Source organism: Salarias fasciatus, chromosome 7 (genome assembly GCF_902148845.1).
Source record: "Salarias fasciatus chromosome 7, fSalaFa1.1, whole genome shotgun sequence".
In the NCBI taxonomy this organism is placed as follows: Eukaryota; Metazoa; Chordata; class Actinopteri; order Blenniiformes; family Blenniidae; genus Salarias; species Salarias fasciatus.
In genome coordinates this window covers 5,409,305-5,419,650 of record NC_043751.1, presented here as the reverse complement: position 1 = coordinate 5,419,650, position 10,346 = coordinate 5,409,305, and the positions used below count along the sequence as shown (strand labels likewise).

The 10,346-nt window shown below is 47.2% G+C and overlaps 8 non-coding genes across 8 annotated transcripts; 3 read left to right on the top strand and 5 right to left on the bottom strand.

Annotated features, from left to right (window-relative positions):
* Nucleotides 1-1,146: 1,146 nt before the first annotated feature.
* Nucleotides 1,147-1,219, bottom strand: trnav-aac (transfer RNA valine (anticodon AAC)). The gene has a single exon. It is a non-coding gene; the product is annotated as a tRNA-Val (tRNA).
* A 922-nt stretch (nt 1,220-2,141) lies between these two features.
* On the bottom strand, nt 2,142-2,214 carry trnav-cac (transfer RNA valine (anticodon CAC)). Its single transcript has one exon. It is a non-coding gene; the product is annotated as a tRNA-Val (tRNA).
* A 758-nt stretch (nt 2,215-2,972) lies between these two features.
* On the top strand, nt 2,973-3,054 carry trnal-cag (transfer RNA leucine (anticodon CAG)). The gene has a single exon. It is a non-coding gene; the product is annotated as a tRNA-Leu (tRNA).
* Nucleotides 3,055-4,099: 1,045 nt separating this feature from the next.
* On the bottom strand, nt 4,100-4,172 carry trnav-aac (transfer RNA valine (anticodon AAC)). Its single transcript has one exon. It is a non-coding gene; the product is annotated as a tRNA-Val (tRNA).
* Nucleotides 4,173-5,919: 1,747 nt separating this feature from the next.
* Nucleotides 5,920-6,001, top strand: trnal-cag (transfer RNA leucine (anticodon CAG)). Its single transcript has one exon. It is a non-coding gene; the product is annotated as a tRNA-Leu (tRNA).
* Nucleotides 6,002-7,034: 1,033 nt separating this feature from the next.
* On the bottom strand, nt 7,035-7,107 carry trnav-cac (transfer RNA valine (anticodon CAC)). The gene has a single exon. It is a non-coding gene; the product is annotated as a tRNA-Val (tRNA).
* Nucleotides 7,108-7,859: 752 nt separating this feature from the next.
* trnal-cag (transfer RNA leucine (anticodon CAG)) lies at nt 7,860-7,941 on the top strand. Its single transcript has one exon. It is a non-coding gene; the product is annotated as a tRNA-Leu (tRNA).
* Nucleotides 7,942-8,976: 1,035 nt separating this feature from the next.
* On the bottom strand, nt 8,977-9,049 carry trnav-aac (transfer RNA valine (anticodon AAC)). The gene has a single exon. It is a non-coding gene; the product is annotated as a tRNA-Val (tRNA).
* Nucleotides 9,050-10,346: the final 1,297 nt, after the last annotated feature.

Below are 10,346 nucleotides of genomic sequence, written 5' to 3'. Positions count from 1 at the left end.
ATACGCCGCACCACTCCGCTTTGATCACACACAGTAAGTTGTCCCAGGCCCAGGCAAAGCTGTCAGTGGGGCTGTAGTTGGGCATAACTCAACAATAAATGACAAGGGGGCTTGGCAAAAAATTATAGTGTAAATTCTTCAATGACTCTAAGAGATAAGAGATATCAGCTGCTGATCCAGATCACGAAAGTATTCCGGATACCAGGATCCAGAACAGACAAAAAATAGGGGGATTCCGGAGTGTCAGCCACTGTGAGGCAACACATTGAGATATGAACATGCAACAAACAGCTTTCTCCCATACATTGTGTGTGTTGGGGAGAAATAAAATGTTTTTTTTATTATATATGGTGTTCTTAGTGATGTTGCTGACTGATTTGAGCTGTGGCGGAGGTCTGAGCTCTCTGAGTGCCAACTTCTAGTTACCTATTAAACCCAAGGGTTTTCGGAGGGAAGGTTCGAATAAAAACAACGATCTATTTTAAATCAACAATATCTCCACAATTATTTGGACAATATGCATAATCTTGGTCTCATTAGGTAAGACATAACAGATTATAGTTCCAGTGTCAGAAACACTGTGAATTGTAATGTACCTGAGTGAATTTAGGGAAAACTAGAATAGAAAAATGAAATTTATACCCTCGCCTAATTTTTTTTCAGATTACGCATTGAAAAACACCATGATAACAAAGAAGTAAGCCATAATGACAGAGGACCAAATGCATGGACAACGTCAAAACAAAACAAAACAAAAGTCTGTGAAGTCAACCTTGTGTGGTTGGATGCCGACTCTTGCTTTTGTGATGCAAAGTATAACAGACTTCACAAGTTTTCACAGACTTCACAGCTGGTTTTGTGGCACTGCCGCCCAAGACAAACACTGACCAGAGAGGCAGACGAAGAAATCCGGCTCATTTGAATGGTGTGGGCTAGGAGTTAGCCCGGAAGACCGGCATTTTTTTTAGTGAGGGGAGCTTTCACACACGCACAAACGATGAACGTTCTCCCAAAAAGTGCCGATTTTGCAGGGCTGGTGTGAAAGTGCCCCTGAATGCTTGTGTTCTGACAACCTCTTTTAAAGTCTGACAGATTGGAGTCAAAAGCAATCAGCCAAAACACAAGCGGCATTGAAGCACACCAGGATGTTTCCGCCCTGTTTCGACCAGGGGACCTTTCGTGTGTTAGACGAATGTGATGACCACTACACTACGGAAACCCTTGTGCGAAGGGCACATGACAGCATGGACACATTGGACTTGACGTCATAAACCGTGGCTGTGGTTGCAGCTTTTGAGACCACATTGATTTGTGGACATTGAGGACATCTGGATCACAGAACATCCTATGGTTGACAATGCTGAGAAAGTTGGACGGCTGTGATGCTCCACTACTGAAAGCAGGTAGAAAAACTGCTGTTTGAGTGAAATCTGAATCCCCGTCACAGGAGCCCGCACGCACCTAAATGGAATCAACCTTGATAAATAGTCTTCTGACCATCTTTGAATGACTGCCTGCGCTTCCTTTCTTTGTGCATCTCTGACCGGCATTGCTTATTTTTCTACTCAAATGCTTTGTGCTCCACGTCACGTCCTCTCGCTGTAGCTATTGGATAGTCTGCCGGGAGACTGGAAAGTCCGCTGCGAGACCGTCCTTCACAGGGGGACCAGAGTTGGCCCCAAAGACCCCCAATATTTGATCAGAGCAGCTTTCACACATGCACAAACGATGAGCGTTCTCCCAGAAAGTCCTCATTTGGTCAGCGGTCCGGGTTTCACAGGGCTGCTGTGAAAGTGCCCCCGAATGTCTGTTTTCACACATGGACAACAGTTTTCCAGGTTGCGTGAATTATGGCTGACTTGACTGTACACTTTAGTTCAGTGCTTCACTTGACTGACAACAATGACACGTGCTCCTGCCGGGTTTAAATCTTCAAAATTCTCAAGGAGAGATGATCCTTTGCTTGCTCCATCATATCAAGCATGGCATTCCATCGCCACATTCACACTACACTCAATGTGTACAAAAAGGCTGGCCATTAGGGAGCAGGAGTTTCTCAACTGACAGCCTGCTTGAAAGCCCCACATATTGGACTCGAATGCGATCAGCCAAAATGCAAGCGGCATTGAAGCGCGCCTGGATGTTTCCGCCCTGTTTCGAGCAGGGGACCTTTCGTGTGTGAGACGAACATGATGACCACTACCCTACGGAAACCCTTGTGCAAAGGGCACATGACAGCACGGACACATTTGACTTGAAGCAAGCAATAGGCCGTTTCTGTGATCACAGCTTTCGAAACAACATTGATTTGCGGACATTGAGGACATGTGGATCACATAACTTCCATGGTTGACCATGTTGACAAAGTTGGATGGCTGTGATACTTCCAAATGGCAGCAGGTAGAAAAGTTCCTGTTTGAGTGAAATGTCCACCTTTGAGTAAGCCGGGGAACCAAGGCAATCCACTGTATTCTTCCCTCAGCCAAAATTCAATCATCCATCCATTGACGACAGCTGAGCCTGGCCACTTTGGCTAAAGTCTGTCATACTTTGCATCACAAAAGCAAGAGTCGGCATCCAACCGCACAAGCGTTACGTGTCCATTTCCCAAGTGAGAAGCATATTGGCCTCCCAGGCTCAACAGGTGGAAGCATCAAAGCCGTCCAACTTTCTCAACATGGCCAGCCACAGTCAAACGTCTGCTTATTGCACTTAGTAAGCATTTCTGCTGTCAAATGCCCTCTGTGTAAAGCAGAGTGGCGCAGCGGGAGCGTGCTGGGCCCATAACCCAGAGGCCGATGGATCGAAACCATCCTCTGCTACTGGTGACACACACCACTGCTTGCTCGCACTTTTCTTGGTCCCTGTTCTCAGAAAAGAACAAAAACAAAAAAAAGACGTCGTTCCTTCCTCCTTCTTGCAGCCAGTTGCCACTTCCAGCTTGGATGAACGTTGACATTTTGGCTCAGACAGGTAGTGTGGCCGAGCGGTCCAAGGCGCTGGATTCAGGTTCCAGTCTCTTCAGAGGCGTGGGTTCAAATCCCACCACTGCCAGCCTGGAAGCCTTTTGGGGCTTCTCTGAAACTGATCAAAGGAGTCAGACAAGCCTCTCTGTTGCATTGGAGAAATGTAAACTCTTAAGAACTCACCTGCAACTTATGTGCTTCAACAACAGAACCATGGCACAAGCCTCCTGAAATCACCTGGGTACTGAAATTTCCATGAAAAGCCACAATTGCCAAGGGACATCGAGTCCACGTAAGCTGGCCTGAAAAGCAGGCTGATCGGAGGGGAGTCCCCACGTCAGAACAATTCCCCAAAGGGACACACCGTGGTCAGTCCACTCTGTTGTTACGGCACAACATTTCTCAAATCCCATTGGTGAAAAACAACTGAGTTGTAACATGTCCTCTTCATTAGGGCTGTCAATGACACTCTCAGAGACTTTGCATCGCAAAGAAATCAGGTCTCGACCACACACCCACCAAGTTGAAATTCCACTGGTGAGAAATATTTTGGTTCACCAGACTCATCATTTAGAAGTTTTGCAGTCCTCCAAGTCCGGAATGACACTTGTACATGAAAGAAAACACAAAACAAAACAAAACAAAACAAAACAAAGAAAAAAACAATGCAGCCTGGAGTATCTCGTTGCTTTCCCGTCAGGATAGTCCATGACTTGATATCCTCTGGTGGGGGGAAGCCGAGAAATTTCACACGCTCATTGGATTTGGCTAGCTTTCCAACTGCACTTTTGACAGAGGACCAAATGCATGGGCAACGTCATCCAATTACAACAGCTGCAGGTTTTGGGGCACTGCCGCCCAAGACAAACACTGACCAGAGAGGCAGACGAAGAAATCCGGCTCATTTGAATGGTGTGGGCTAGGAGTTAGCCCGGAAGACCGGCATTTTTTTAGTGAGGGGAGCTTTCACACACGCACAAACGATGAACGTTCTCCCAAAAAGTGCCGATTTTGCAGGGCTGGTGTGAAAGTGCCACTGAGTGCTTGTGTTCTGACAACCTCTTTTAAAGTCTGACAGATTGGAGTGAAAAAGCAATCAGCCAAAACACAAGCGGCATTGAAGCACACCAGGATGTTTCCGCCCTGTTTCGAGCAGGGGACCTTTCGTGTGTTAGACGAACGTGATGACCACTACACTACGGAAACCCTTGTGCGAATGGCACATGACAGCATGGACACATTGGACTTGACGTCATAAACCGTTTCTGTGGTTGCAGCTTTTGAGACCACATTGATTTGTGGACATTGAGGACATCTGGATCACAGAACATCCTATGGTTGACAATGCTGAGAAAGTTGGACGGCTGTGATGCTCCACTACTGAAAGCAGGTAGAAAAACTACTGTTTGAGTGAAATCTGAATCCCCGTCACAGGAGCCCGCACGCACCTAAATGGAAACAACCTTGATAAATAGTCTTCTGACCATCTTTGAATGACTGCCTGCGCTTCCTTTCTTTGTGCATCTCTGACCGGCATTGCTTATTTTCCTACTCAAATGCTTTGTGCTCCACGTCACGTCCTCTCGCTGTAGCTATTGGATAGTCTGCCGGGAGACTGGAAAGTCCGCTGCGAGACCATCCTTCACAGGGGGACCAGAGTTGGCCCCAAAGACCCCCAATATTTGATCAGAGCAGCTTTCACACATGCACAAACGATGAGCGTTCTCCCAGAAAGTCCTCATTTGGTCAGCGGTCCGGGTTTCACAGGGCTGCTGTGAAAGTGCCCCCGAATGTCTGTTTTCACACATGGACAACAGTTTTCCAGGTTGCGTGAATTATGGCTGACTTGACTGTACACTTTAGTTCAGTGCTTCACTTGACTGACAACAATGACACGTGCTCCTGCCGGGTTTAAATCTGCAAAATTCTCAAGGAGAGATGATCCTTTGCTTGCTCCATCATATCAAGCATGGCATTCCATCGCCACATTCACACTACACTCAATGTGTACAAAAAGGCTGGCCATTAGGGAGCAGGAGTTTCTCAACTGACAGCCTGCTTGAAAGCCCCACATATTGGACTCGAATGCGATCAGCCAAAATGCAAGCGGCATTGAAGCGCGCCTGGATGTTTCCGCCCTGTTTCGAGCAGGGGACCTTTCGTGTGTGAGACAAACGTGATGACCACTCGGAAACCCTTGTGCAAAGGGCACATGACAGCACGGACACATTTGACTTGAAGCAAGCAATAGGCCGTAGCTGTGATCGCAGCTTTCGAAACAACATTGATTTGCGGACATTGAGGACATGTGGATCACATAACTTCCATGGTTGACCATGTTGACAAAGTTGGATGGCTGTGATACTTCCAAATGGCAGCAGGTAGAAAAGTTCCTGTTTGAGTGAAATGTCCACCTTTGAGTAAGCCGGGGAACCAAGGCAATCCACTGTATTCTTCCCTCAGCCAAAATTCAATCATCCATCCATTGACGACAGCTGAGCCTGGCCACTTTGGCTAAAGTCTGTCATACTTTGCATCACAAAAGCAAGAGTCGGCATCCAACCACACAAGCGTTACGTGTCCATTTCCCAAGTGAGAAGCATATTGGCCTCCCAGGCTCAACAGGTGGAAGCATCAAAGCCGTCCAACTTTCTCAACATGGCCAGCCACAGTCAAACGTCTGCTTATTGCACTTAGTAAGCATTTCTGCTGTCAAATGCCCTCTGTGTAAAGCAGAGTGGCGCAGCGGGAGCGTGCTGGGCCCATAACCCAGAGGCCGATGGATCGAAACCATCCTCTGCTACTGGTGACACACACCACTGCTTGCTTGCACTTTTCTTGGTCCCTGTTCTCAGAAAAGAACAAAAACAAAAAAAAGACGTCGTTCCTTCCTCCTTCTTGCAGCCAGTTGCCACTTCCAGCTTGGATGAACGTTGACATTTTGGCTCAGACAGGTAGTGTGGCCGAGCGGTCCAAGGCGCTGGATTCAGGTTCCAGTCTCTTCGGAGGCGTGGGTTCAAATCCCACCACTGCCAGCCTGGAAGCCTTTTGGGGCTTCTCTGAAACTGATCAAAGGAGTCAGACAAGCTTCTCTGTTGCATTGGAGAAATGTCAACTCTTAAGAACTCACCTGCAACTTATGTGCTTCAACAACAGAACCATGGCACAAGCCTCCTGAAATCACCTGGGTACTGAAATTTCCATGAAAAGCCGCAATTGCCAAGGGACATCGAGACCACGTAAGCTGGCCTGAAAAGAAGGCTGATCGGAGGGGAGTCCCCACGTCAGAACAATTCCCCAAAAGGACACACCGTAGTCAGTCCACTCTGTTGTTACGGCACAACATTTCTCAAATCCCATTGGTGAAAAACAACTGAGTTGTAACATGTCCTCTTCATTAGGGCTGTCAATGACACTCTCAGAGACTTTGCATCGCAAAGAAATCAGGTCTCGACCACACACCCACCAAGTTGAAATTCCACTGGTGAGAAATATTTGGTTCACCAGACTCATCATTTTGAAGTTTTGCAGTCCTCCAAGTCCGGAATGATACTTGTACATGAAAGAAAACACAAAACAAAACAAAACAAAGAAAAAAACAATGCAGCCTGGAGTATCTCGTTGCTTTCCCGTCAGGATAGTCCATGACTTGATATCCTCTGGTGGGGGGAAGCCGAGAAATTTCACACGCTCATTGGATTTGGCTAGCTTTCCAACTGCACTTTTGACATAGGACCAAATGCATGGGCAACGTCATCCAATTACAACAGCTGCAGGTTTTGGGGCACTGCCGCCCAAGACAAACACTGACCAGAGAGGCAGACGAAGAAATCCGGCTCATTTGAATGGTGTGGGCTAGGAGTTAGCCCGGAAGACCGGCATTTTTTTAGTGAGGGGAGCTTTCACACACGCACAAACGATGAACGTTCTCCCAAAAAGTGCCGATTTTGCAGGGCTGGTGTGAAAGTGCCCCTGAATGCTTGTGTTCTGACAACCTCTTTTAAAGTCTGACAGATTGGAGTCAAAAGCAATCAGCCAAAACACAAGCTGCATTGAAGCACACCAGGATGTTTCCGCCCTGTTTCGAGCAGGGGACCTTTCGTGTGTGAGACGAACGTGATGACCACTACACTACAGAAACCATTGTGCAAAGGGCACATGACAGCACGGACACATTTGACTTGAAGCAAGCAATAGGCCGTAGCTGTGATCGCAGCTTTCGAAACAACATTGATTTGCGGACATTGAGGACATGTGGATCACATAACTTCCATGGTTGACCATGTTGACAAAGTTGGATGGCTGTGATACTTCCAAATGGCAGCAGGTAGAAAAGTTCCTGTTTGAGTGAAATGTCCACCTTTGAGTAAGCCGGGGAACCAAGGCAATCCACCGTATTCTTCCCTCCGCCAAAATTCAATCATCAATCCATTGACGACAGCTGAGCCTGGCCACTTTGGCTAAAGTCTGTCATACTTTGCATCACAAAAGCAAGAGTCGGCATCCAACCGCACAAGCGTTACGTGTCCATTTCCCAAGTGAGAAGCATATTGGCCTCCCAGGCTCAACAGGTGGAAGCATCAAAGCCGTCCAACTTTCTCAACATGGCCAGCCACAGTCAAACGTCTGCTTATTGCACTTAGTAAGCATTTCTGCTGTCAAATGCCCTCTGTGTAAAGCAGAGTGGCGCAGCGGGAGCGTGCTGGGCCCATAACCCAGAGGCCGATGGATCGAAACCATCCTCTGCTACTGGTGACACACACCACTGCTTGCTCGCACTTTTCTTGGTCCCTGTTCTCAGAAAAGAACAAAAAATAGACGCCGTTCCTTCCTCCTTCTTGCAGCCAGTTGCCACTTCCAGCTTGGATGAACGTTGACATTTTGGCTCAGACAGGTAGTGTGGCCGAGCGGTCCAAGGCGCTGGATTCAGGTTCCAGTCTCTTCGGAGGCGTGGGTTCAAATCCCACCACTGCCAGCCTGGAAGCCTTTTGGGGCTTCTCTGAAACTGATCAAAGGAGTCAGACAAGCTTCTCTGTTGCATTGGAGAAATGTCAACTCTTAAGAACTCACCTGCAACTTATGTGCTTCAACAACAGAACCATGGCACAAGCCTCCTGAAATCACCTGGGTACTGAAATTTCCATGAAAAGCCGCAATTGCCAAGGGACATCGAGTCCACGTAAGCTGGCCTGAAAAGAAGGCTGATCGGAGGGGAGTCCCCACGTCAGAACAATTCCCCAAAAGGACACACCGTGGTCAGTCCACTCTGTTGTTACGGCACAACATTTCTCAAATCCCATTGGTGAAAAACAACTGAGTTGTAACATGTCCTCTTCATTAGGGCTGTCAATGACACTCTCAGAGACTTTGCATCGCAAAGAAATCAGGTCTCGACCACACACCCACCAAGTTGAAATTCCACTGGTGAGAAATATTTTGGTTCACCAGACTCATCATTTTGAAGTTTTGCAGTCCTCCAAGTCCGGAATGATACTTGTACATGAAAGAAAACACAAAACAAAACAAAACAAAGAAAAAAAACAATGCAGCCTGGAGTATCTCGTTGCTTTCCCGTCAGGATAGTCCATGACTTGATATCCTCTGGTGGGGGGAAGCCGAGAAATTTCACACGCTCATTGGATTTGGCTAGCTTTCCAACTGCACTTTTGACATAGGACCAAATGCATGGGCAACGTCATCCAATTACAACAGCTGCAGGTTTTGGGGCACTGCCGCCCAAGACAAACACTGACCAGAGAGGCAGACGAAGAAATCCGGCTCATTTGAATGGTGTGGGCTAGGAGTTAGCCCGGAAGACCGGCATTTTTTTAGTGAGGGGAGCTTTCACACACGCACAAACGATGAACGTTCTCCCAAAAAGTGCCGATTTTGCAGGGCTGGTGTGAAAGTGCCCCTGAATGCTTGTGTTCTGACAACCTCTTTTAAAGTCTGACAGATTGGAGTCAAAAGCAATCAGCCAAAACACAAGCTGCATTGAAGCACACCAGGATGTTTCCGCCCTGTTTCGACCAGGGGACCTTTCGTGTGTTAGACGAACGTGATGACCACTACACTACGGAAACCCTTGTGTAACCCAGGTGGGAAAATGGGTTTTTGCCTCAGAATATCCCTTATTAATTTCCCTAAATAATTATTCAAAATCCTCCTCGTTCTCCGCGCGTCATTACGTCACGCGGTCACGTGACGCCGTGCGTCCAATCACGATCTATAAACACCGGTGGCCGGCTGGCACCCGGAAGTAATGAGACAGGCACGACGGACAGGGACGCTGCCGGTAGGTTGGAGCATTGCTGACACAAACTGAATCTAAACCATCTCCGAACTAAACATCATGAATGTTGGGGTGTAGGAGCAGTTTACCGGAGCCGCGGTGCTGTGTGGAAGCCAGCTGTGCGCGATCAATCTGAGGAGTTGGTGAGTCGCGTTAGCGTTAGCTTAGCCTCCATTCATTCCTTTTCATCATTGTATTCCGAATATGTCTGTGTCAATCAAGATGTGAAACACTGTTATTTATTTATCGGACAATTGATTACTAGTCTGGTAATCATGAAATGAAATTATGCACTTTAACACCAGTTATGATGCTGGTGTTGTTCCTGCAGCCCAGCCAATCGCTGGAGCTGTTGGTGTTTGTCTGTGATACTATGCACTGAAGATCTTAGTCTGTATTTATTCAAATCCAGTTTTAATAAGACGATGTGTTGTACAACATGGAATTATATTTTTGTATTTATGACTAGTCTTGATTCAATGTGCACAATATTGATTGGACCTGTTTTGACGCAGGCCAGGTCGATGGCGAGCCGCTAGGCCCGAGCTGAAAGCTGCACCTGAGAAGCAAGTCTAAGTGGAACCCAATCTGCTCAGGTTGGGTTGGTAGGACGGCTTCTACCCTGCAGCTTGATCTCCTTGTCCTTTCTGCAACCTATCTCTGGGCCACCTTTCTATCATTTCATTTCCCCTCCTAAACCCTTGGATTTTTCTCTGGACGTTTCAAGGTGGACTCAAGAACTGTGTTGCTCCGTCTCTGACGGGAACCTCATTGATCCCCGGCTGGGTGATCAACAATCAAGAAAACAGCGTTGGTGTCCGCTGTCGACACTGATTTGTTTGTACGAAGATCACTTCATTGGTTAAGGCTTCATTGTTTTTTTTGTTTTTTCACTTATGTTTGTTGTTGTCTGTGGTGTTGCATTTATATAAAAAAGGTACCGCTTCACTCAGACGTGTTCAGTCTCCTACTTCTCCACTCCATGAGCTGATCTAGTCTTCTGATTGGTCACTGCCCAGAATCTTCACGATCATTAAAATGTAACTTCCAGGCTACATAAAGTGGCGAGCCCAGCCAGGAGTGGGGAA